Source organism: Schistocerca gregaria, chromosome 5 (genome assembly GCF_023897955.1).
Source record: "Schistocerca gregaria isolate iqSchGreg1 chromosome 5, iqSchGreg1.2, whole genome shotgun sequence".
NCBI classification, from domain to species: domain Eukaryota; kingdom Metazoa; phylum Arthropoda; class Insecta; order Orthoptera; family Acrididae; genus Schistocerca; species Schistocerca gregaria.
Window position 1 is genome coordinate 488,429,881 of NC_064924.1, and position 26,342 is coordinate 488,456,222.

Consider the following 26,342-nt stretch of genomic DNA (forward strand, 5'->3'; position numbering starts at 1 on the left):
TCTCTGTCGTTCCCGACTGGCGTGCCGGCGCTTGACTTTATGCCATAATAGAAACATTAGTGGGACTCTGACCAGCTTGAATGCTAACCACATGATCGGCGCCACCTCGCGCTCAGTGTCGCAACGCACCGATACATGAGTGACGCGTGGAATTACTGTTGTGATTTTCTCGAAATCGTCAAAAGTATATATAGTTCGAAGTAAATCCATGATCCGAATGTCTTGGCCTACTCTTGTGAGTATCGTGGACAAACATAGCAACCTGTACTTCACACGATCATTGTTTCCGGAACCCATACTGATTCCTACAGAGGACATTGTCGGTCTCCATAAATATCATAATACGTGAGCATATGTTGCTGTGGTCTTCAGTCCTGAGACTGGTTTAATGCAGCTCTCCATGCTACTCTATCCTGTGCAAGCTTCTTCACCTCCCAGTAACTACTACGACCTACATCCTTATGAATCTGCTTAGTGTATTCATCTCTTGGTCTCCCTCCACGATTTTTACTCTCCATGCTGCCCTCCAATACTAAATTGGTGATCCCTTGATGCCTCAGAACATGTCCTGCCAACCGGTCCCTTCTTCTAGTCAAGTTGTGCCACAAATTTCTCATCTCCCCAAACCTATTCAATAGCTCCTCATTATTTATGTGATCTACCCATCAAATCTTCAGCATTTTTCTGTAGCACCACATTTCGAAAGCTTCTATTCTCTTCTTGTCCACACTATTTATCGTCCATTTTTCACTTCCATACATGGCTACACTCCATACAAATACTTTCAGAAACGACTTCCTGACACTTAAATCTATACTCGATGTTAACAAATTTCTCTTCTCTCCTTGCCATTGCCAGTCTACATTTTATATCCTCTCTACTTCGACCATCATCAGTTATTTTGCTCCACAAATAACAAAACTTTTTTACTTCTTTAAGTGTCTCATTTCCTCATCTAATTCCCTCAGCGTCACCCGACTTAATTCCACTACATTCCATTATCCCCGTTTTGCTTTTGTTGATGTTCATCTTATATCCTCCTTTAAAGATACTATCCATTCCGTTCAACTGCTCTTCCAAGACCTTTGCTGTCTCAGACGGAATTACAATGTCATCGGCGAACCTCAACGTTTTTATTTCTTCTCCATGGATTTTAATACCTACTCCGAATTTTTCTTTTGTTTCCTTCACTGCTTGCTCAATATACATATTGAATAACATCGGGGAGAGGCTACAACCCTGTCTCACTCCCTTCCCAACCACTGCTTCCCTTTCGTGTCCCTCGACTCTTATAACTGCCATCTGGTTTCTGTACAAATTGTAAATAGCCTTTCGCTCCCTGTATTTTACCCCTGACACCTTCAGAATTTGAAAGAGAGTATTCCAGTCAACATTGACAAAAGCTTACTCTAAGTCTACAAATGCTAGGAACGTAGGTTTGCCTTTCCTTAATCTTTCTTCTAAGATGAGTCGTAAGGTCAGCATCACCTCACGTGTTCCAATATTTCTACGGAGTCCAAACTGATCTTCCCCGAGGTCGGCTTCTACTAGATTTTCTATTCGTCTGTAAATAATTCGTCTTTGTATTTTGCAGCTGTGACTTATTAAACTGATATTTCGGTAATTTTCACATCTGTCAACACCTGCTTTCTTTGGGATTGGAATTATTATATTCTTCTTGAAGTCTGAGGGTATTTCGCCTGTTTCACACATCTTGCTCACCAGATGGTAGAGATTTGTCAGGACTGGCTCTCCTAAGGCCGTCAGTAGTTCCAATGAAATGTCTACTCCGGGGGCCTTGCTTCGACTCAGGTCTTTCAGTGCTCTGTCAAACTCTTCACGCAATATCGTATCTCCCATTTCATCTACATCCTCTTCCATTTCCATAATATTGTCCTCAAGTACATCGCCCTTGCATAGACCCTCTATATACTCCTTCCACCTTTCTGCTTTCCCTTCTTGCTTAGAACTGGGTTTCCATCTGAGCTCTTTATGTTCATACACGTGGTTCTCTTTTCTCCAAAGCTCTCTTTAATTTTCCTGTAGGCAGTATATATCTTACCCCTAGTGAGACAAGCCTCTACATCCTTACATTTGTCCTATAGCCATCCCTGCTTAGCCATTTGCAATTCCTGTCGATCTAATTTTTGAGACGTCTGTATTCCTTTTTGCCTACTTCCTTTACTGCATTTTCATATTTTCTCCTTTCATCAATTAAGTTCAATATTTCTTCTGTTACCCATGGATTTCAAGCAGCCCTCGTCTTTTTACCTACTTGATGCTCTGCTGCCTTCACTACTTCATTCCTCAAAGGTACCCATTCTTCTTCTACTGTTTTTCTTTCCCCCATTCCTGTCAATTGTTCCCTAATGCTCTCCTTGAAACTCTGTACAACCTCTAGTTCTTTCAGTTTAAAAAAGGTCCCACCTCCTTAAATTCTCGCCTTTTGGCAGTTTCTTCAGTTTTAATCTACAGTTCATAACCAGTAGATTGTGGTCAGAGTCAACATCTGCCTCTGGAAATGTCTTACAATTTAAAACCTGGTTCCTAAATCTCTGTCTTACCATTATATAATGTATCTGAAACCTGTCAGTATCGTGAGTATGTAACACGTTCCAAAAATCTGGAACAGACCAACCGTGCTCTGTTCTAACACCCCTGTCGAAAATGCGTATGACCTGCGCTTTTTTTCGCAGTCATCAGGAACACTTCGCTTCTCTCTAGATATATGGTACTCTGCTGTCAGAACAATGGCAAGTTCTTTCGCATTCTATGTACTATCGTACTGATAACCCTTCAGATCCAGTGGCCTCTCCTCTGCTGCGCGGTTTCGGTTTCTTTTTTCTATCCCTTGTCACTTACTTCGATTTCAGCCATTTTGTCGTTCGCGAAATGATTTAAGGGAGGTATTACAGTCCGATCTTCCTCAGTGAAACAGTTCTCAAAAAAGATTTCGGATTTTCTGTGACATCCTCTGCTTCGAGGCCATTATGTTTATAGAGTATCTGCACAGATTGCATCGATCTCTTTATTGATTTTACATACGACCAGAACTTCTCTAGTTTTTCTGCCAAATCTGTCATCAGAATTTAAATTTCGAAATCTTTGAGCGCTACACGAATGGCTCTCCTTACACTAATTTTGGCTTCGTTTAGTTTATCTGTGAGCTGTTAAGCGCCTCTAGTCTCAACAAGGAGTTTTACGATTGCCAGTTTTTGAGCTCGATCCAGTGCGCCAGTCGTTCGAGTTGAGTCTACAGAAGTGATTGGTCAGTAGCGGAAATTAGGTCCAAAAATGAAGCATTTATTCGAATCTCGAGCCACGATTCTGTTACTATAATTCAATAACAGCTTTCAAGAAAAGAATACAATAAACTAACAGCGAAATTTCAGTCCACTGTGCTTAAATGAAATTTTCAAACCTAGGAATAAGCTTATTGAAGTCGGCGTATGAAATTTTTGTCAACATCGTTAAAAATAAGTTGCACAGCCATTGTGAACCCATCATCGATGATGAATAAAATGACTTTTAAAAAGGAAGTTCTTGCTGTGATGGCTATTTTTCACTGAAGCTTTCGATGAAGTCAGCAGACAAATTATTGCAGATTCTTGTAGACACCATGCTGCCCAGAGGCTTGTCGAAAATATCTACAAAGTTTAACAGAACAATTTTAAGCTGTTTGAAAAAACGAGGAAAATTGTCAGAATGGGGCACAATCTGTGCTGGACTAAGACAGGGATGTGGCCCTTCACAAGTCTTGTTTGTTACTTATATGAATAAAATCAGCCAAGATTGGAGACAAATGCCACTTGGCTACATTTAAATCAAGTGAAACACAAAGCTAGATGTTATAACTCTTGTAGCATGTTCAGAGAATGATCTACAGCGTACAGTACGCAATTTACAGATCCTATCCGAGAAATACTGCACGCATACAAACACCGAAAACACAGACACCATGGCATTCTTTGGAAAATATCCAATACAAAGTAAGATCTTTTGAAAGAAAAAAAAAGATTCTAAACATAGAGAAGACATTCAAATATTTAGGTTGTAAACTGTCCTCTCTGAAAGAAACGGACTGAGCTGAAAGAGAAGACAGGCATACAAAAACAATTTTAGTTGCTAATAATATAATGAAACGTTACCTAGACCAAAGGCGCGCCGGAATACGCCTTTATAAGACCTAGCAGGATCTGTGGTGTGCTATGGCAGCGATGCCAGCAGAATGAAGACAAAATATGCGTCAGCAGCTCATAGTCTAGTGGCTACAGCTCCTACCTCTGGATCACGGGGTCCCGGGTTCGATTCCAGGCCGGGGTTGGGGATTTTCTCTGTCCGGGGACTGGATGTTCGCGCTGTCCTCATCATTCGTTTAAGTGGCTGGACTGGACTGTTTACAGATTAGGAACTTGCAAGGGCGCTGATGAAACCAAACACCACCATCATCAAAATATACGAAAAAACTAAGAGCCTATGAAATAAAATTCCTGAGAACAGCTGGTTACAACAAATAGAATCACAAAAGGAACGAAGATTTGTTGAAGGAACTAAGTATGGAATCCATCACACATTACGTAGGTAACTAACAATACAGCGTATGAGCTCGAAAAGGAACCCAAAATCCATGTTACATTACCACCACAACGATTAATGAAAAGATGGCACGATAGCTTCTCGACGAGATCTGAACAGTCCAAGAGGCCTAACACTTGGAAGGAAGAAAGAAGAAGAACTAAAATGAAGCAATTCATCATCGACAAGAGTAATAATTACTAACGAAGTGAGATAACAAAGAGGAACCTCAAAGCGTTCAAAAGTATATTTATTTGTTATGTTTAGCGTTTACTGCAGTTAAAGTATCCAAGCTTTTTTGTAACTCCTTAGCTTCATAAAATATGACCATAGTTTGAGTGAAACTTTTCGCCGAATTTACCCTTTGCAGGAGGATGTTTCTTGGATGAGGCAAGGCGGGTGAATCGCGGGCAGCCTTCTCGTTCGCTGCTAAGAAACAAAGTTCCCCTCTAATTTCCTGGGCTTTCCCGTAACACGCCCTTTCATATTCCCTACCGCAGCGTAAATTCCTCCCACAAAGGCGTCTGGGCCCCGCATCTCGGCAAGAGTAAATCATCTTTAGAAATTCCGCGGCAGAATTAAACCCGACAGGAAGTTCTTTTCAAATGCTGTTAAGTTTCTGCGCAATTTTCCCTGGCCGGCCTCACAAAGAGTCTGATGGATCGCTTGCACGCCGGACAATGCACGGCCAGTTGCATCGCTGTAAACACTGCCTGTACATTAAGAGTGACGCTCTTTCTAGAAATGGTGCATCGAAATATTTTCTCTCCTCAGATTTCATCGTAGAATAATGAACGCTCTTTCTGGAAATGAACTATAGAAATATTTTGCCCCCTTGCATTTCATCGTAATTGAATCCTGAGTTCACGTCACATGTTTATTAGCAAGTCAGTGTATGCACCGTGAAGGAGTGTGCTTTGTACCGTTGCTGTCGGGTGCCGTAATGTGCATTGATTGAAAATTTGAATTAGAAAAAAAATTTAATTGAACGCAATAAAAAATCAAACAAAATACTCGCACCCAAATAATTTCAGAAAGTTACAAATTGTACGGCACATAATTTATTGCAATTTTTCCCAATATTTCGTGGAATATCCTTTTGATTTAATCTCTGTCACGATCCTCGAGGACATCTAGTTTATCTAGAGTGAAGATCAATTAGTATGATAACTTTGAAGCATGAACTGAAGATTCCCTCTAGCAGCTTCCTCTTGTTACTCTGATTCCATCACCAAACAATAATTTTTCTTCTCGACCACAAGATCGAAATGTGGTTGAGGCAGAGATCGTTACAAGGCCAAGTCAGCAAGCTAGTGCGATAGTCGCACCTGACAGGCATAATGGCAGCAGGTCTTCCTCAGGTCGACGACGAACGAACTTAATTCCACGGATTTCGAAAGATGTTGATCAAATGGTTCTGAGCACTATGGGACTTAACTTTTGAGGTCATCAGTCCCCTAGAACTTATAACTACTTAAACCTAAGTAACCTAAGGACATCACACACATCCCTGCCCGAGGCAGGATTCGAACCTGCGACCGTGGCGGTCGCGCGGTTCCAGACTGTAGCGCCTAGAACAGCTCGGCCAAAAAATGGTTCAAATGGCTCTGAGCACTATGGGACTCAACATCTTAGGTCATAAGTCCCCTAGAACTTAGAACTACTTAAACCTAACTAACCTAAAGACATCACACACACCCATGCCCAAGGCAGGATTCGAACCTGCGACCGTAGCAGTCCCGCGGTTCCGGTCTGCAGCGCCAGAACCGCACGGCTACCGCGGCCGGCCAGCTCGGCCACCCCGGCCGGCTGCTGATCTTTGTCTAGTCATTACAAATGTCTCTAGCCCAGTCTTCTTGCGTCCTGTGTGCTAAGGCTATTCGTTTCTGCCTCTGCATTTTATTTCTTCGAGTAATCCCTCCAAAAACCATTATCACTAACTTTTCGTAGGGCTATTCGATTAGAAACTTCGACTTGTGAAATCTTCAAGACGGCATTTAAATCTTTTCCGATGATGACGCACAGGAAGACGGCAGTTTTGATCCGTCAGTATCGGTTTTCTGCCGTTTCTTGGAGCAGTTTTTGCACATCCAGTTTCTTCCTACGGCTTGTCACTTTTCCTGGTTCTTTGTTGTGGTCCCATCCCGTCTTTTGCTGTTTCTGAGTATAAGTACAACCTTCTGCACCTAGTATTACTGTCTTACTCATTTTAGCAGGTGACTAATCAGTTCGTTAAGATAAAGGGATATTGTCTTCAAAAACGTTTTCCATCGCATTTCAACTAACTTTAAATAAATATTACACATAAACAGCAGTGAATTATTAGCTGCTACGATTACAACAACGATAGGAACGCTTTTTGTCAATGGATAAAGCAATGATGGTACGCATTCTTTGTATGATTTGTCGAAACAGAACAAATAAAAGCTTGTTTTTCAGCTGCCCAAGCATATAGAAACGTGATATTTTGAAATCGTTGCGTTATTTTAATCCATTTTCTAAAAATGATTAATATTTTGTATACATATCGCAAATAAATAAACGCATACTTCACCGATTTACTACAACACAACTTACTTACATCTCCTGATGTTAAAAATGAATGAACATTCCTATCAAGTGCCCAGAATGAATGCCACTTTTATATTTATTTTATTTTACTTGTTGCTGGAATGTGCAGCGATATAAAAATGATCGACTTTTACGATAGGCGTAGTAATTACCCCTTGCCGTCTGAAAATTTATCACAAATGAAATTACTTTTCACAAATTGTTTCTGGTGTTTGTTGCATTCCTGAACAGTTTCAACTCATTTTTGGTACATTTCAAAGTATGTCTGGTAAAAACGATAAGTGCAGGAATGTCCATTTACACAAAAGCTTAAAAGACTTAACACTATATTCGATTACTTAGCCCAATGTTGCAATTCTATGTTCACTGACTGGAAATTACTTGTTTGTTGGGTGTCAACTCATAATTTAAAGAATCATTGTCAAATTATTACGAATTCACTTTGTTGGTAAGTATGCAACCAGCACCCGTGTCTACAAGCTAATGGACGACATGGTAACAGCCTCACATTTGTAAGATAAAATATCTATTAGACATTAACAGTAAACGCATGTATAAGAACCTACTTTTCTGCGGCGGAATCAACGTAATCGGATTTTTTTCCCACCCCAGATTTGTATTTAATCTTAAGCTTTCAACGATTCCTTAGTGCTGCATGGAAACGGGCACTCAATGCTGAAAGGCAAGAGAAGAATAAGCTAATTTCGCCAGCATGGCGAGCTTCCTGTGATAGACATCGGCATAATCAAAAATTCAAATGGCTCTGGGCACTATGGGATTTAACATCTGAGGTCATCAGTCCCCTAGACTTTTTTTTTTTGTCATCAGTCTACTGGCTGGTTTGATGCGGCCCGCCACGAATTCCTTTCCTGTGCTAACCTCTTCATCTCAGAGTAGCACTTGCAACCTACGTCCTCAATTATTTGCTTGACGTACTCCAATCTCTGTCTTCCGCTACAGTTTTTGCCCTCTACAGCTCCCTCTAGTACCATGGAGGTCATTCCCTCATGTCTTAGAAGATATCCTATCATCCTGTCCCTTCTCCTTATCAGTGATTTTTACATATTCCTTTCCTCTCTGATTCTGCGTAGAATCTCCTCATTCCTTACCTTATCAGTCCACCTAATTTTCAACATTCGTCTATAGCACCACATCTCAAATGCTTCGATTCTCTTCTGTTCCGGTTTTCCCGCAATCCATGTTTCACTAACATACAATGCTGTACTCCAGACGTACATCCTCAGAAATTTCTTCCTCAAATTAAGGCCGGTATTTGATATTAGTAGGCTTCCCTTGGCCATAAATGCCTTTTTTGCCATAGCGAGTCTGCTTTTGATCTCCTCCTTGCTCCGTCCGTCATTGGTTATTTTACTGCCTAGGTAGCAGAATTCCTTAACTTCACTGACTTCGTGACCATCAATACTGATATTAAGTTTCTCGCTGTTCTCATTTCTACTACTTCTCATTACCTTCGTCTTTCTCCGATTTACTCTCAAACCATACTGTGTACTCATTAGACTGTTCATTCCGTTCAGCAGATCATTTAATTCTTCTTCACTTTCACTCAGGATAGCAATGTCATCAGCGAATCGTATCATTGATATCCTTTCACCTTGTATTTTAATTCCACTCCTGAACATTTCTTTTATTTCCATCATTCCCTAGACTTAGAACTACTTAAACCTAACTAACCTAAGGACATCACATACATCCATGCCCGCTGCAGGATTCGAACCGGCGACCGTAGCAGCAGCGTGGTTCCGGACTGAAGCGCCTAGAACCTCTCGGTCACAGCGGCCCGCGTCTGCATAATCTCTGGAGGTTCCTTAACTTCGTGACGTCTCCAAGACGTAATTCAACCAACTAAAGTACCACACGGATGAAATAAAATGGTAATAACTTCTGAACGGTTTGCGTTAGGACGTTCTAACTGCACTTTTGGCTGCGGGGCATGTTGGGATTTAGTGTGCGCATGCATAGTTTGGTTTACTGAAGAAGCACACTGTCATTTGGATGGGTTCGTCGAAAACTGAAAGTGGGGCATTTGGGGGACTGAGAATCCTCATTTCGCGATCGAGCAGTCTCTGCAGCCTCAACGGGTGACTGTGTGGTGTAAAATGTGCAGTCACGGAATAATCGGTGCGATATTGACGGCACGGTGACCACCGAACGGTACGTGAATATTTTAGAAGATGATTTCATCCTCATTATCCAAAGTGATACTGATTTTGACAAGATGCGGTTCATGCGAGACGGAACTCGACCCCATCGAAGCAGGCGAGTGTCTGATGTCCTGGATGAGCACTTTGGGGACCTCATTTGGCTCTGGGGTACCCAGAGGCCACTGGCATGGGCCTCGACTCGCCGCCATATTCTCTGGATCTGAGAAAATGCCACACCTTTTTATGGGGCTGTATTAAAGACGAGGTGTAACGCAATAATCCCAAAACCATTGCTGAGCTGAAAATAGCCATTCTGGAGGTAATCGACAGCATCGATGTTTCGACACTTCAGCGGGTCATGCTATTCGTCTGCGCCACACCATCTCCACTGAAACAGGCATATCAAAACTTTCATAATCTAAATCCAAATATCCGTAGTAACGTTTACATGTTGAATAAAGTGTGTCCACGCCATAGTTTGTAACTAATTTACGTTTTTTTCATATAGCTCAATAATAATTGTCACCCTGTAAATCTGAGAAGGCAAGAAGTTTGTATCTTATGGGTGACAATAAAAAACTACTTTTTCTTCAAATCTGAAAACTGTCAAAATAATCATGATTGTCATATATTTGAATTTTTGTATGATTATTTCTGACATTGGAATTTTCAATTAAGGAATAGTCGCGAAGTAAATAATATTTTAATTTAACTGTATTAGTTAATGAAACGTTACTTACGCAAATTGTGCCGTAGCAGGCATGATGGATGAATTTAATATATAATTCGAGTCCTAATTAACCAACGGACAACCAGTAAGTTAAATGACAAGCTTATATCTGTCGCAGTACCGATATACCGGAATGCTGATCTCCCGCCCTTTCTCTCTCAGTTTATAACATTGCTATCTCAGTTTATGACACTGCTTGCTTGATATATTCTTTGGAACAGTATGATTTAAAATTGTTGCTGTTTATGCAGTCTTCAGTCAGAAGACAGTTTTGACGCAGCTCTCCACGCTAATCTATCGTGTGCAAGGCTTCGTACAACTATTGAAACCTACATCAACCTGAGTCTGTTTAATGCCGTCAGGCCTTGGTGTACTTCAACAATTTTCTCCTCTTTCCCTCCCCCCTCTCTATAATATACCTGCATTACCAAGGTGGCTACTCCTTAATGCCTCATTTCGTGTCTTTTTATTTATTTATTTATTTATTTATTTATTTATTTACTCAATGTGTGCCATAAAGTTCTTTCTCCCAAATTCGATTCAGTACCACCAATAATAATGAGATCTACCTATCTTTTACCGAACTATCAGTTTAATAAGTCACAGCTGCAAAATACTAACGCGAATTCTTTACAGACGAATGGAAAAACTGGTAGATGCGGACCTCGGGGAGGATCAGTTTGGATTCCGTAGAAATGTTGGAACACGTGAGGCAATACTGACCTTACGACTTATCCTACAAGAAAGATTAATAAAAGGCAAACCTACGTTTCTAGCATTTGTAGACTTAGAGAAAGCTTTTGACAATGTTGACTGGAATACTCTCTTTCAAATTCTGAAGGTGGCAGGGGTAAAACACAGGGAGCGAAAGGCTATTTACAATTTGTACAGAAACCAGATGGCAGTTATTAGAGTCGAGGGGCATGAAAGGGAAGCAGTGGTTGGGAAAGGAGTGAGACAGGGTTGTAGCCTCTCCCCGATGTTATTCAGTCTGTATATTGAGCAAGGAAACAAAAGAAAAATTCGGAGTAGGTATTAAAGTCCATGGAGAAGAAATAAAAACTTTGAGGTTAGCCGATGACATTGTAATTCTGTCAGAGACAGCAAAGGACTTGGAAGAGCAGTTGAACGGAATGGACAGTGTCTTGAAAAGAGGATATAAGATGAACATCAACAAAAGCAAAACGAGGATAATGGAATGTAGTCAAATTAAATCGGGTGATGCTGAGGGAATTAGATTAGGAAATGAGACACTTAAAGTAGTAAAGGAGTTTTGCTATTTAGAAAGTAAAATAACTGACGATGGTCGAAGTAGAGAGGATATAAAATGTAGACTGGCAATGGCAAGGAAAGCGTTTCTGAAGAAGAGCAATTTGTTAACATCGAATATAGATTTATGTATCAGGAAGTCGTTTCTGAAAGTATTTGTTTGGAGTGTAGCCATGTATGGAAGTGAAACATGGACGATAACTAGTTTGGACAAGAAGAGAATAGAAGCTTTCGAAATGTGGTGCTACAGAAGAATGTTGAAGATTAGATGGGTAGATCACGTAACTCTATGCGGTGTCGGAGTGTGTCGTGCTGTTTCCATTGCTACAAGGTTCGTGGCTCACCGACCCTGGATGAGGAGGTATTGAATATGATTGGGGAGAAGAGAAGTTCGTGGCACAACTTGACTAGAAGAAGGGACCGGTTCGTAGGACATGTTTTGAGGCATCAAGGGATCACAAATTTAGCATTGGAGGGCAGCGTGGAGGGTAAAAATCGTAGAGGGAGACCAAGAGATGAATACACTAAGCAGATTCAGAAGGATGTAGTTTGCAGTAGGTACTGGGAGATGAAGCAGCTTGCACAGAATAGAGTAGCATGGAGAGCTGCATCAAACCAGTCTCAGGACTGAAGACAACAACAACAACAACCTATCTCTTCATGAACATTCGTCTGCAACACCAAATTTCATAAGTGTCTAATACTTTCTTGTCTGAGTTGTTGATCATCCACGTTTCATATCCACACAACGCTAGAAAAATGGTTCAAATAGCTCTGAGTACTATGGGACTTAACATCTGAGGTCATCAGTCTCCCTAGACTTAGAACTACTTAAACCTAACTAACCTAAGGACATCACACACATCCATGCCCGAGTCAGGATTCGAACCTGCGACCGTAACAGCAGCGTGGTTCCGGACTGAAGCGGCTAGAACCGCTCGGCCACTACGGCAGGCATACAACGCTAGAATCCAGACAAATATCTTCAGAAGAGCTTTCGTAAGACTTACAATTATATTAGACATCAACAAATTTCTCTTTCTTGCTATGGGCACTATGCATTATCAGAAGTCTTCTGACCAAATATCAGGCCTCATCTAATATTTTTAGTGTCTCATTTCTTATTCTAATTCCCTCGGCACCACCTCGTTTAGTTCGACTGCATTCCATTATTCTTGGATTACTTTTGTTGATAATCACCCAAAAACTTATTTCCAACGCAGTATCCATTCTGTCAAGCTAATCTTCCAGGCCTTGCCGGAGTGGCTACACCGGTTCCCGTGAGATCACCGAAGTTAAGCGCTGTCGGACGTGGTCGGCACTTGGATGGGTGACCATCCAGGCCGCCATGAGCTGTTGCCATTTTTCGGGGTGCACTCAGCCTCGTGATGCCAACTGAGGAGCTACTCGACCGAATAGTAGCGGCTTCGGTCAAGAATACCATCTTACGACCGGGAGAGCGGTGTGCTGCCCCACGCCCCTTCTATCCGCATCCTCCACCGAGGACGACACAGCGGTCAGATGGTCCCGGTAAGCCACTCGTGGCATGAAGACGGAGTGCTTTAATCTTCCAGGGTATTTACCGTTCATGAGAGAATTACATTCGTATCGGCAAACATCAAAGTTTGTGTTTCTTCACTGACAACTTTAGTTCGCTTTCCCAATATCTTCCCGATTTCGTTAACTGAATAAGTTCCCACTCACACCCGAATTAGTGCTTACGTTTTATGTCCTTCGGCTCTCATAACTGCAGTTTGGTTTCTCTACGTGGTGTAGATAACCTCCCGACCTCTGTGTTTTATCCCCGCTACCTTCAAAGAGAATATTCCAGTCAACATAGTGAGAAGTTACAGGTCCTCGGCTGTAATCACTGAGGAATTATGTAATGCGGGAATGTGAACTGAGAAAATGTGGACCGGAACCTAGTAACATTCCTTTGTGCTCTTCCGTGATGCAAATCTTCCGAGGAGCGCTGTCGTGAACAACCCTGTGCATAGGTCGATGCGTGACAGCTGCAACCCACGCACCCAAGCAGGTGTGCGGTTCGTCTGCGTGGGCCGCAATCCAGCGCAGCCGGCGTGGATGCGTAAGAGGGGAGCGAACAGGATTAGCACCGGCGCCGGATTACAATGCAATTAGGCCGGCTTAAGGCCCTACGACTTCGCTCGTCTGTTGCGAGATGGGGAAGGGTCTGGTACGCCTGACAGCGATGCATGTGTTTGTGTGTGTGTGTGTGTGTGTGCGTGTGTGTGTGTTAGTGGGACGACTACGCTCGCGTGGCTCTTCTCTCTATAGCCAACTCATTACGTCTGCATCTACATTTTCGGACAATAAATTTCTACAGTAATCTCAAGAGGTTATTCGTGTGCAAATGTTCATCGCTTAATTTCGCTTTTTCCACTGTGGTCGCTTTTGCTGTTTTATTTGATGCACGCACCTGTCTTCAACATCATCCAAAACTCGCTCGCAAATGTGTCCTCCGTCTGTCTCTCAACTCCCCCACCACCACCCTTTCCTCCTCCCTCCCACCCTTCCAGCGGGGATATACGTAGCAGGGAGTGTAATCGAACAAAAAATGTCAACTTGAGTCTGCCCACCGACTTTTATACATTTACGATGAAAGCTGTGAAGCTGAAAGACGAAATGAGCAATTGTTATTATTCGTGGAACATTAACAACGTTCCATGATTAAATTATGCACAGAGAATGGGGCTGTAGTTTGTTAAGTGGGGAAATATTCCTGCGCAAATCAAAGTACTAAGAAATGCAAGAGACAGGGTCAACAAAATATTTTCGCATTCGTAGGAGAATTTTGGTGATTGGAATTTCGTGAGAAGATTCCGTCGCAGCGAAAAACGCCTTTCTTCTAATGATGTCCAGTTCAAACCCTGTATCATTTCTGTGACACTCTCTCCCATATTTCACGATAATACAAAACGTTCTGCCCTTCTTTGAACTTTTTCGATGTACTCCGTCAGTCCTATCTGGTAAGAGTCCCACACAGCGCAGCAGTATTCTAAAAGAGGATGGACAAGCGTAGTGTAGGCAGTCTCTTTAGTAGATCTGTTACATTTTGCAAATGTCCTGCCAATAAAGCGCAGTCTTTGGTTAGCCTTCCCCAACATTTTCTAAGTTAATTGTAATACCTAGGTATTTATTTGAATTTACGGCTATTAGATTAGATTTATTTACCTTGTAACCGAAGTTTAACGGATTCCTTTTAGCACTCATGTGGATGACCTCACCCTTCTCGTTATTTAAGGTCAACTGCCAATTTTCGGACCGTTCAGATATCTTTTCTAAATCTTTTTGCAATTGGTTTTGATCTTCTGATGACTTTATTAGTCGATAAACGACAGCGTCATCTGCAAACAACCTAAGACGGCTGCTCAGATTGTCTCCCAAATCGTTTATATAGATAAGAAGCACTACCTTGGGGAAAGCTATTCCTCTAAATACCATACAGCCATATTAGAAGTCAGACGGGCAAAGCCCTGTGGTGCTTCTGTGAAACATTAATATAGATAAGCAACTCACTTGGGGAACGCCAGAAATCACTTCTGTTTTACTCGATGACTTTCCGTCAATTACTACGAACTGTCACCTTTGTGACAGGAAATAAAAAATTCAGTCACATAACTGAGACGATGTTAAATAAGCACGCAATTTCACTACAAGCCGAATGTGTGGTACAGTATCAAAATCCAGAAATACGGAATCGATCTGAAATCCCTTGTCAATAGCACTCAACACTTCATGTGAATAAAGAGCAAGTTGTGTTTCGCAGGAAGGATCCTTTATAAACCCGTGCTGATTGTTTGTCAATAGCCAGTTTACTTCGAGATAATTCATAATGTTTGAACACAATATATGTTCCAAAATCTTGCTGCATATCGACGTTAACGATATGGGCCTGTAACTTAGTGCATTACTCCTACTACCTTTCATCAATATTGTTGTGACCTGTGCAAGTTTCCAGTCTTTGGGTACGGATCTTTCGTCGAGCGAACGGTTGTATATGATTGGTAAATATGGAGCTAATGCATCAGCATACTCCGAAAGGAACCTAATTGGTATACAGTGTGGAACAGAAGATTTGCTTTTATTAAGTGATTTAAGTTGATTAACTACTCCGACGATATTTACTTCTACGTTACTCATGTTGGCAGTGGTTCAAGATTCGAATTCTGGAATATTTGCTTTGTCTTTCCGAAGGCTAACTCTGGTTTGGCAGCACTGTCTTCGCTAGTACATCTCCATTGCTATCGGGCAGATAAGGTATTGATTGTTTCTTGCCACTAGCATACTTCACATACGACCAATCTCTTTGGGTTTTCTGCCACGTTTCGAGACAAAGTTTCGTTGGGGAAACTGTTACAAGCATCTCGCACTGAAGTCCGCGCTAACTTTCGAGCTTCTGTAAAAGATCGCCAATCTAGGGGATTTTGCGCCTGTTTAAATTTGGCATGTTTGTTTCGTTGTTTCTGCAACAGCGTTCTAACCCGTTTTGTGTACCAAGAAGGATCTGCTCCGTCGTTTGTTAATTTATTTGGTATAAATCTCTCAATTGCTGCCTCACATAAGTCTCAGCAGTCTAGAAGCGCTCACAAAATTTCATTGGACTGTTCTTCCCCATCCACCCTCCGGATCGCTCACCCTCCGACTTCCATCTCTTTGGCCCACTCCGCGGGAAGTAGTAAGTGCATGATGGGGAGGTGGCGGCAGGATGTTGGCTCCGACGTCGACTAAAAGAGTGGTAGCATGCACATATACAGATCCCCCCCCCCCCCCGGAAAGGGGAAAAAGGTCGACGAATCAAAAGGAGATGATATAGCCAAAAGAGTGCAGAATAATATGGTGTACTGGAATCCTGAATAAAACCAACCTGCTTTCAGAGAAAAAGTGTGCTGCGTTACTTACTGAACGCCCATCGTAGCACTTTGTCCTTTGTCAAAGTAACCTACGTCACTCGATTATCCCATCTGCAGCTAGTATCATTATTAAAATGATTTCATTTCTTCTCTGCTCCGTTTGTGTGCTTTCCTCGCCGCGTCACCTTCCGCCAGGTGACATTTAACCTTTCTGTGGGCAGAGGTCATAACATTTCTCTTCATCAACGTCAGTGAAGGCTAAAGCCTCTTAAATATTACGGTAAGAATATTTCACTCTACGGCGAAGTGTGCGCTATTTTGAAACTTACTGGCAGATAAAAATTGTCTGCCCATCTGAAACTTGGATCCGAGAAGTCCGCATTTCACGGCCCATTTCCTTACGAAATGTACTATACACGACGTGATTAACAACCCTCCCTCATAGCTTTACTTCTGTTAGTACCTGTCTTGTCTCCCACGTTCCGGAAATACCCGCTAGATACAAGTTTCAGCATTCAACGTTCGAGATTCTAGTACCGGTAGGAAGTTTCATTCTGTAAGTTACTTTATTTTCGGATGCGAGGGAAGTTGCCCTACCGGTGTAAAATAGGTGCTTTCAGGGCAGTTTCGTGCCAAAATGATTTGCTCCTAGAGATACCGCTCAACCAAAAAGAATACGTGATTAAAATCGACTTCTGATCTAGAGTCGCACGAACAAGTTGGGTAGAGTCTTTAAGATGAGCACTATAAATTGCACATTATTCCGTAAACCATCCACTTCCGCAGCGAGCTGGATATCAGTCACATTTCTGGTGGACTGTGGAACTGTTTCTTCCTACACTGCTTTCCACTCGTTAAATATCCTCGATTTAAGTTCAAGGTTGATGTTGAGTACACTACAATCGGGGATAGTCATGTCAATTATATGTTTCGTCCGTTGCACGGAGCTCCAATTGAATTATCGGTTTCAGTCGTGTCACTTACCGGCAAAGATCCTTTCACCAGCTTGGGTGAAGGTATTATCTGCGTGGCGCAGTCCAGTATTTGATGACAATGTGAGCTGGAGTTAGCCTTTGACAGAGAGTGAGGAGAAAATCTGCTGGGATGTTTAGCACAGATGATTTCGGAACGGAAAGAAGTTGTTGGCTTTGTAGGAAGTGATAAGGACCCAATGTAAGAATAATTTATTTCTAGAATTTCAACCATATTTGGAGAGGTGTATTACACTGGTTCTATGTATTTACGAATCAATGAACGAACCTTAGTACTCTGTTTGTTAGCCCTTTCCAGCAGCTTCCAGTTCCTGACTACCGTTTGCTATAAAAATGGTTCAAATGGCTCTGAACACTATAGGACTTGACTGCTGAGGTCATCAGTCCCCTAGAACTTAGAACTACGTAAACCTAAGTAACCTAAGGACATCACACATATCCATGCCCGAGGCAGGATTCGAACCTGCGACCGTATCGGTCGCGCGGTTCCATACTGTAGCGCCTAGAACCGCTCAGCCACTCCGGCCGGCTAGCTATAAAAGACGATCACGCTTCTTGTAACTCTTTCCAACAAAACACAGTCAAATATTTTAGCCACAATGGGAGGTAGGTGTGAGGCAGTGCTTGTTCCTCCTCTTATATTCTATACAGACTGACGCACCGAAAATATGCAGTAGTACTCGTTGTTAGCACTAGAGGCAAACTCTACAGCGCTTGTTCTTTTCTAACAGGCAGGGAACTCAAGACAATGAGCACTGCTGGATACTTATCGGGAAACTCAGTTGAGCCGTGCACGGCTCGTGTTCATGCCATTTATTGTTTGCCATCTTCTATTACGGTACAGCCGCCTCGTTTTCTTATTCCATTCACTGGCGTCACTAACTTCGTGCCTTACTTGTCCGTGAGCGGCAGCAGCAGCGCGTATCGATAAGTGCACTATCGTAGCATCTCTGGAGCGACCGATAGTATTTCCGGGTCGTCGTGTGTCTGGCAGTCAGTTGAAGACGGACCAGCAGTGCAGTCGGGACGCAGCAGCAGTGAAGTCGGGGACGGAGCGCCGGTGAGGCGCCGACAGCCAGTGCTCGCCGACAGCTGGCGACACTCATGAACTGTCCGACGGAGGGAGATTGGAGCGGGACGACCGTTGGTTGGTCGTTCGGTTAGTCGCCTCATCGGCCGACATATATTTGTCCCTTTCACCATTTCCGGACCTGCAGTCTGTCGGTTGGCATGGAGCAGCGAGGAAATCTACGAGGCGCGTAGTTTGACGGGCCGCTGGCGGCCTCTATGTGGTGTCGGAGTGTGTCTTGCTGTTTCCATTGCTACGAGGTTCGTGGCTCGCCGACCCTGGACACGAAAGTTGAGTTTTTATTTAATCCACCAGCAAGTCAAGACCGTTCGCACTGTGTCGTTTGGAGTTCGTTGTCGGCTGTTGGGATATTCCCGCGAGCAGCAACGTGTGTTGGCAATTTTAGCCACCCTCCGGTGGGGTTTAACTGTACTTGGTTATTTGAATTGAAGTGCACCAGCGGAATATTCTGTCTTGTGGCCATTAACGTTCCTGTTACCTGCCCTAGCTATTGACGTAAATTCAGGCAGTGTATTTTCCTAACCATGTTGTAACTGTCCAGCATGGTGTGTAGTTTGACAGCTCAACGTATAATTGGTTGTGGGCCCCCATTACCCTCTACGTTGTTCCATTGAACTCCCTGTTTTGTGCTGGTCTGGTGAAGTGGAGGTTAGCTTGTCTGTGAGTCCGCTGACAGTCTGTGGGTTGGGTTGTCGTAGGATCGACAACGGTTGTAGCGACTGCCTGTCTCACCTAAGCGAGCGTCAGTGTTTGAGTTCCAGGCCGACACTCAGAACTTCAGAGCGCCCCTGGGTGTACTGCCTTTCATTGTTTGTTCTTGTTGTCTGTACTTGTATGGCTTCAAGCCGATTTTTATATTAAGGTTGTTTTGCCCTTAGGGCGTCAGTTGGTTTGGGCCTTCAGCCTAATTTAAGAACTGTCTTACGTATAAGCTTTGGCATTTTTTTAAAATTAATGTTATTCAGTCTTAAACGTTCAGCCTTCGGCCGATTTTGAATTTAAGTTGTTTGCTCTTGAAGTATCAGATTTTTTGGGCCTTCAGCCTAATTAAGGAACTGTCTTAAGATAAGGCTTTCCCATTTAAATTTCTCATTTTGGTTGAGCTTTAAGTTATTGGCTTTCAGCCTTTTTAAAATTAAAGTGGTCTTCTCCTTAAGGCATGAGATTGTACGGTGCATTCAGCCGCTCATTAAGTTCCAAAAATAAAGCTGTCTTTTCTTTTTAAAAACAAAATTCTTGGCTCCTGTAATGTTTGATCAAATAAAAGGTTGTATGTTGGAGTGTAACTGACAGTCGCTTATTTTGGTCCCTTTCCACAACTTAAAATACCTGTCCTGTCCTGCGGGTTTCGCAGGGCGTCTCACCAGTTAATTATCCTCACTCCAGTGTGTACAGTTTTTACCGTCTCAGCATCAGTGTTTCTCTACATAGTGACTGCTCCCAACGACTCAGTTGTTGGACTCCTCTTAGCTGCCTCCTGGTAATCACTGCCTTGGCTTTCTGCACTGGCCGGTTGTATGCTACTTTTTCCAGGACTTCCGTGCGATTTCCTCCCATAGAGATGATTACATCTGACTCTTTCGAAGGTCTCTCTAAAGATTCCTCCAGTATCCTATAGACGGTCTTCGAATATTCTTGCCGTGTACCAGCGTCTGGTGCCCCACGATATTTTGCTCGCCCAGCCTTTACAGCATCGCTGTTTCCTCAGCAGGTTGTCATCAAGTCAGACTTCACACGGAGCGCTGCCCCAGATTCTGATTTCCGCCTGACACCACACCTTGTGCGTTGTCGTAATATTACTCTTCATAAAGTTTCTATCCTTTGCTCTCAACCATGCCACTTCTTACATTAATAAAATTCTACACCCATAATAGTTGTCATAGCAACCATCTTGCGATTATATCATCACCATTACAGTATATTAACAACATTGATTTCTGTTTTGAGTTTTCATGTATTTGAATAACACATGAAGTATTGATGTACTGGTACGGGTAGAACTGAAGGAAGTTTTTGTGACAACCTAAACTGGTAATGCACTCCGTCGCCAGGCCACAACTGGCTCATCGGGACCATCCGACCGCAGCGTCATCCCTAAACTGGTAGTGCAATGCAGTAGTAGCAATTTTGCTGGCTAGAAAGATACTTTTGGAAAAAGAACCGAGTAATGGTAGATATCTCTGTTGCTGTTGTGGTCTTCAGTCCATAGACTGGTTTGATTCAGCTCTCCATGCTACTCTATCCTGTGCAAGCATCATCATCTCTGAATAACTGCTGCAAATTGCATACTTCTGAATCTGCTACTGTATTCACATCTCTTAGTCTCCCCCTACAATTTTTAAGTCCCACACTTCCTTCCAGTACTGAATTCGTGATCTCTTGATGTCTCAGAATGTGTCCTATCAACCGGCCTTTTCTTTTCGTCAAGCTGTGCCACAAATTTCTTGTCTCCCCAATACTGTTCAGTACCTCCTAATTAGTTACGTGATCTGCCGGTCTAATCTTCATCATTCTTCTGTAGCACCACATTTCAAGAGCTGCTATTCTCTTCTCGTCTAAACTGTTTGTCCATGTTTCACTTTCATACATGGCTACACTCTAGTTACATAAATTCAGAAAAGACTTCTTAACACTGAAGTCTGCAATCGATGTTAACAAATTTCTCTTCTTCAGAAACCCTTTTCTTTCTGCCATTGTCAGTCAGTATTTTATGTCCCTTCTATCGTGTCCATTATCAGTTACTTTGCTGCCCAAATACAATAACTTATCTATTACTTTAAATGTCTCGTTTCCTAACCTAATTCCCTCATCATCATCCAATTTACACTGAAGAGCCAAAGAAACTGGTACACCTGCCTAATATCGTGTAGGGTCCCCTGCACGCAGAAATGCCGCAACACGACGTGGCATGTATTCGACTAATGTCTGAAATAGTGTTGCAGGCAAACTGACACTATGAGTCCTACACGGCTGCTCATAAATCCGTAAGAGTATGACGGGGTGGAGATCTCTTCTGAACAGCACGTTGCACGGTATTCAAGATATGCTCAATAATGGTCATGTCTGGGGAGTCAGGTGACTAGCGGAGGTGTTTAAAGTCAGAAGAGCGCTCCTGAAGCCACTCTGCAGCCGTTATGGACATCTGGGGTGTCGCATTGTCCTGCTGGAATTGTCAAGTCCGTCGGAATGCACAACGGACATGAATGGATGTAAGTGATCAGACAGGATGCTTACTCACGTGTCAGCGGTTCCATATCAATCCAACAGCACACTCTCCACGTCATTACAGAGCCTCCAAAAGCTTGAACGGTCTCCTGCTGACACGCAGAGTCCATGGATCCATGAGGTTGTTTCCATACCCGTACATGTCCATTCACTCGATACGATTTGAAACGAGACTGGTCCGTCCGACAAGGTAACATGTTTCCACTCATCAGCAGTCTAATATCGGTGTTCTCGGGCCCAGGCGAGGCGTAAAGCTTTGTGTCATGCAGTCATCAAGGGAACACGAGCGGGCCTTCGGCTCCTAAAACCCATATCGATGGTGTTTCGTCGAACGGTTCGTACTCTGACACTTGTTGGTGGCACGGCATTGAAATCTGCACAATTTGCGGAAGGGTTGCATTTCTGTCGTGTTGAACGATTCTCTTCAGTCGTCGTTGGTTCCGTTCTTGCAGGATCTTTTCCGGCCGCAGCGGTGTCGGACATTTGATGTTTTAACGGATTCCTGATATTCGCGGTAAATTGGTGAAATGGTCGTACAGGAAAATCCCCACTTCATCGCTGTCTCGGAGTTGCTGTGTCCCATCACTCTGGCGTCGACTGTTGCACGACGTTCAAACTCAAATCTTGATGACCTGCCATTGAGGAAGCAGTAACCTGTCTAACAACTGCGCCAGACGCTTGTTGTCTTCTATAGATGTTGCCAACCGCAGCGCCGTATTGTGCCTGTTTACATAATGTACTCTGTATTTGAATAAGCATGTCTATATTCAAATACAGAGTTACATTGTTACATTATGTAACATTGAATAAGCATGTCTATACCTAGAGCAGCATGGAGAGCTGCATCAAACCAGTCTCAGGACTGAAGACCACAACAACAACATGTCTATACCAGCTTCTTCAGTGTAATTCGACCACATTCATTCATCCTTGTCTTGCTTTTGTTGACATTTATCTTAAATCCTTTCAAGAGATTGCCCATTCCGTTAAACTGCTCTTCCAAATTTCTTGCTGTCTCTGACAGAATTACAGTATCATCGCTAAACCGCAAGTTTTTTTTTATTTCTTCACACTGAACTTTAAGTTGTGCTTGCTAAATTTACAGATTTTCATACAGCCTTTCGCTCTCTGTATATTATCCCTGCAACGATAAGAATTACAGAGAGTAATCCAGTCAACGTTATTAAAAGCTTTATCTGAGCCTACAAATACTATAAGTGTAGGTGTATTTCCTTATCGTAGCTTCTAAGGTAAGACGTATGGTCAGTATTGCTTCGGGTGTTCCTGCATTGCTCCAAAAACCAAAATGATCTTCCCAGTTGTCGGCATTTACCAGTTTTCCATTCCTCCGTAAAAAATTCGTGTGGGTAGTTTCTAACTATGACTTACTATACTGATAGCTCTGTAATTTTCGTATCTGTCAACAACTGCTTTCTTTGGAACTGGAATCCATACATTATTCATGAAGTCTGGGGGTGTTTCGTCTGTCTCATACAGCTTGAATACCAAGTGGAAGAGCTTTGTCACGCCTACCGGTAGTTCTGACGGCAAGCATCTACTCCCGGGGTCTTGTTTCCACTTAGGTCGCTCAGTGCTCCGTCAAATTCTTGTCGCAGTACAATATCTCCCATCTCACTTTCATCTACGCCCTCTACCATTTCTATAATACTGCCTTCATCTTCTTTGTATAGCCTCTCTATTTATTCCTTCCAAATTTCATATTTACCTTCCTTGCTTAGTACTGGTTTTCCATCTGAGCTCTTTAAGTCCTACGGCCACTTCTCCTTTCTCGAAAAGTATCTATAATTTTCCTGTACGCACTATCTAACTTCCTCCTAGTGAAATATGATTTTAAATCCTTACATTTGCCCTCCAGCCATTCCTTCTTAGCCATTTAGCACTTCCTGTCAGCTTCATTTTCCAGAAGTTTGTATTATCTTTCGTGTGTTTCAGTTGCTGCATTTTTATATTTTCTCCTTTCTTCAGTCAAATTCAATATCTCTTATGCTATTGAAGTGTTTCTATTAGGCCTTGTCTTTTTACCTATTTTATCCTCTGCTGCCTTCACAGTTTATAAAACTCTCAACAGACTCTGGTTACTTCGGCTTATAGAGATCCCATCTCCTTAATTTACTACATCCTTCCAATTTCTTCAGTTTTAATCTACAGCTCATAACCAATAAATTTTGATTAGTGTCCACGTCTACCCCTGGAAATGTCTTATAATTTAAAATCTCGTTCCAAAATCTCTGTCTCACCCTTATGCACTCCTGGAAATTGAAATAAGAACACCGTGAATTCATTGTCCCAGGAAGGGGAAACTTTATTGACACATTCCTGGGGTCAGATACATCACATGATCACACTGACAGAACCACAGACACATAGACACAGGCAACAGAGCATGCACAATGTCGGCACTAGTACAGTGTATATCCACCTTTCGCAGCAATGCAGGCTGCTATTCTACCATGGAGACGATCGTAGAGGTGCTGGATGTAGTCCTGTGGAACGGCTTGCCATGCCATTTCCACCTGGCGCCTCAGTTGGACCAGCGTTCGTGCTGGACGTGCAGACCGCGTGAGACGACGCTTCATCCAGTCCCAAACATGCTCAATGGGGGACAGATCCGGAGATCTTGCTGGCCAGGGTAGTTGACTTACACCTTCTAGAGCACGTTGGGTGGCACGGGATACATGCGGACGTGCATTGTCCTGTTGGAACAGCAAGTTCCCTTGCCGGTCTAGGAATGGTAGAACGATGGGTTCGATGACGGTTTGGATGTACCGTGCACTATTCAGTGTCCCCTCGACGATCACCAGAGGTGTACGGCCAGTGTAGGAGATCGCTCCCCACACCATGTGTGCCTCGATCGTATGCAGTCCTGGTTGTGGCGCTCACCTGCACGGCGCCAAACACGCATACGACCATCATTGGCACCAAGGCAGAAGCGACTCTCATAGCTGAAGACGACACGTCTCCATTCGTCCCTCCATTCACGCCTGTCGCGACACCACTGGAGGCGGGCTGCACGATGTTGGGGCGTGAGCGGCAGACGGCCTAATGGTGTGCGGGACCGTAGCCCAGCTTCATGGAGACGGTTGCGAATGGTCCTCGCCGATACTCCAGGAGCAACAGTGTCCCTAATTTGCTGGGAAGTGGCGGTGCGGTCCCCTACGGCACTGCGTAGGGTCCTACGGTCTTGGCGTGCATCCGTGCGTCGCTGCGGTCCGGTCCCAGGTCGACGGTCACGTGCACCTTCCGCCGACCACTGGCGACAACATCGATGTACTGTGGAGACCTCACGCCCCACGTGTTGAGCAATTCGGCGGCACGTCCACCTGGTCTCTCGCATGTCCACTATACGCCCTCGCTCAGTCCGTCAACTCCACATATGGTCCACGTCCACGCTGTCGCGGCATGCTACCAGTGTTAAAGACTGCGATGGAGCTCCGTATGCCAAGGCAAACTGGCTGACACTGACGGCGGCGGTGCACAAATGCTGCGCAGCTAGCGCCATTCGACGGCCAACACCGCGCTTCCTGGTGTGTCCGCTGTGCCGTGCATGTGATCATTGCTTGTACAGCCCTCTCGCAGTGTCCGGAGCAAGTATGGTGGGTCTGACACACCGGTGTCAATGTGTTCTTTTTTCTCTTCCACGTATACAGCTTTCTTTCATGATTCTTAAAGTATTAGTAGTAATTAAATCATGCACTGCGCAAATTTCTACCACGCGGCGTCCCCTTCCATTCCATTCCACCCCCCCCCCCCCCCCCTAGCTAAATCCATATTCACCTACATTTTCTCTTCTATTCATTTTTCTGCTAAAAAATTCCAATCCGCCAGGACAATATGACAATTAAGTATTCGTCTCGCTTAACTATCTGAATAACTTTTTTTATCATACGTTTCTTCAGCCTCTTCATCTGCGGAGGTAGTTGGTATATAAACTTGTACTGCTGTGGTAGGTGTGGGCTTCGTGTATGTCTTGGCAATGATGACGTGTTCACTATGCTGTTCATAGAAGCTTACGCGCACGCCTGTTTTTTATTCATTATTAAACTCACTCTTGCATTGCGCCTATGTGACTCTGTACCTATAACTCTGTATTCACCCGACCAGAAGTCCTGTACCTCCTGCTGCCGAACTTCGCTAATTCCCACTACATTTAACTTCAAGCAATCCATTTCCCCTTTTAAATACTCTAACCAACCTGCCCGATTAAGGGATCCAGCATTCTATGCTCAGATCCGTAGATCGCCAGTTTTGTTTTTTTCTGATGACGACATCCTATTGAGTAGTCCCCTCTCATTGGTCCTAATGGTCAACTATTTTACGTCCGGAATATTTTGCCCAAGATGACGCCATCATCATTTAAGCATACTGTAGAGCTGGATGCCCTCGGGAACAATAACGGCTGTTGTTTCCCTTCCTTTCAGCTGTTCGCAGTACCATCAAAGCAAAGCCGTTTCGGTTGGTGTTTCAAGGCCAAATCAGTCAGTCATACAGACTACTGCCGCTGCAACTACTGAAGAGGCTGCCGCCCCTCTTCAGGAACCACACGTTTGTCTGGCCTCGCAACAGGTACACCTCAGTTATGGTTGCACCTACGTGGAGCTATCTGTATCGCAGAAGCATGCAAAGCCACCTCATTGACACCAGGGTCCTTGGTTCATCTCTATAGCGACATAATGCTGTCCTTCACGAGAGCTACTTACGCAATCCTGAGCGTATATAGTACCAAGAGGGCATCAACGTTCGTGCCAGCGATCTGAAGTGAGAAGGAAATCTCATGTCTGTTTCGTAGTGAAATACAAGGTAGTTTACCGAGCGGGGTGGCGCAGTGGTTAGCACACT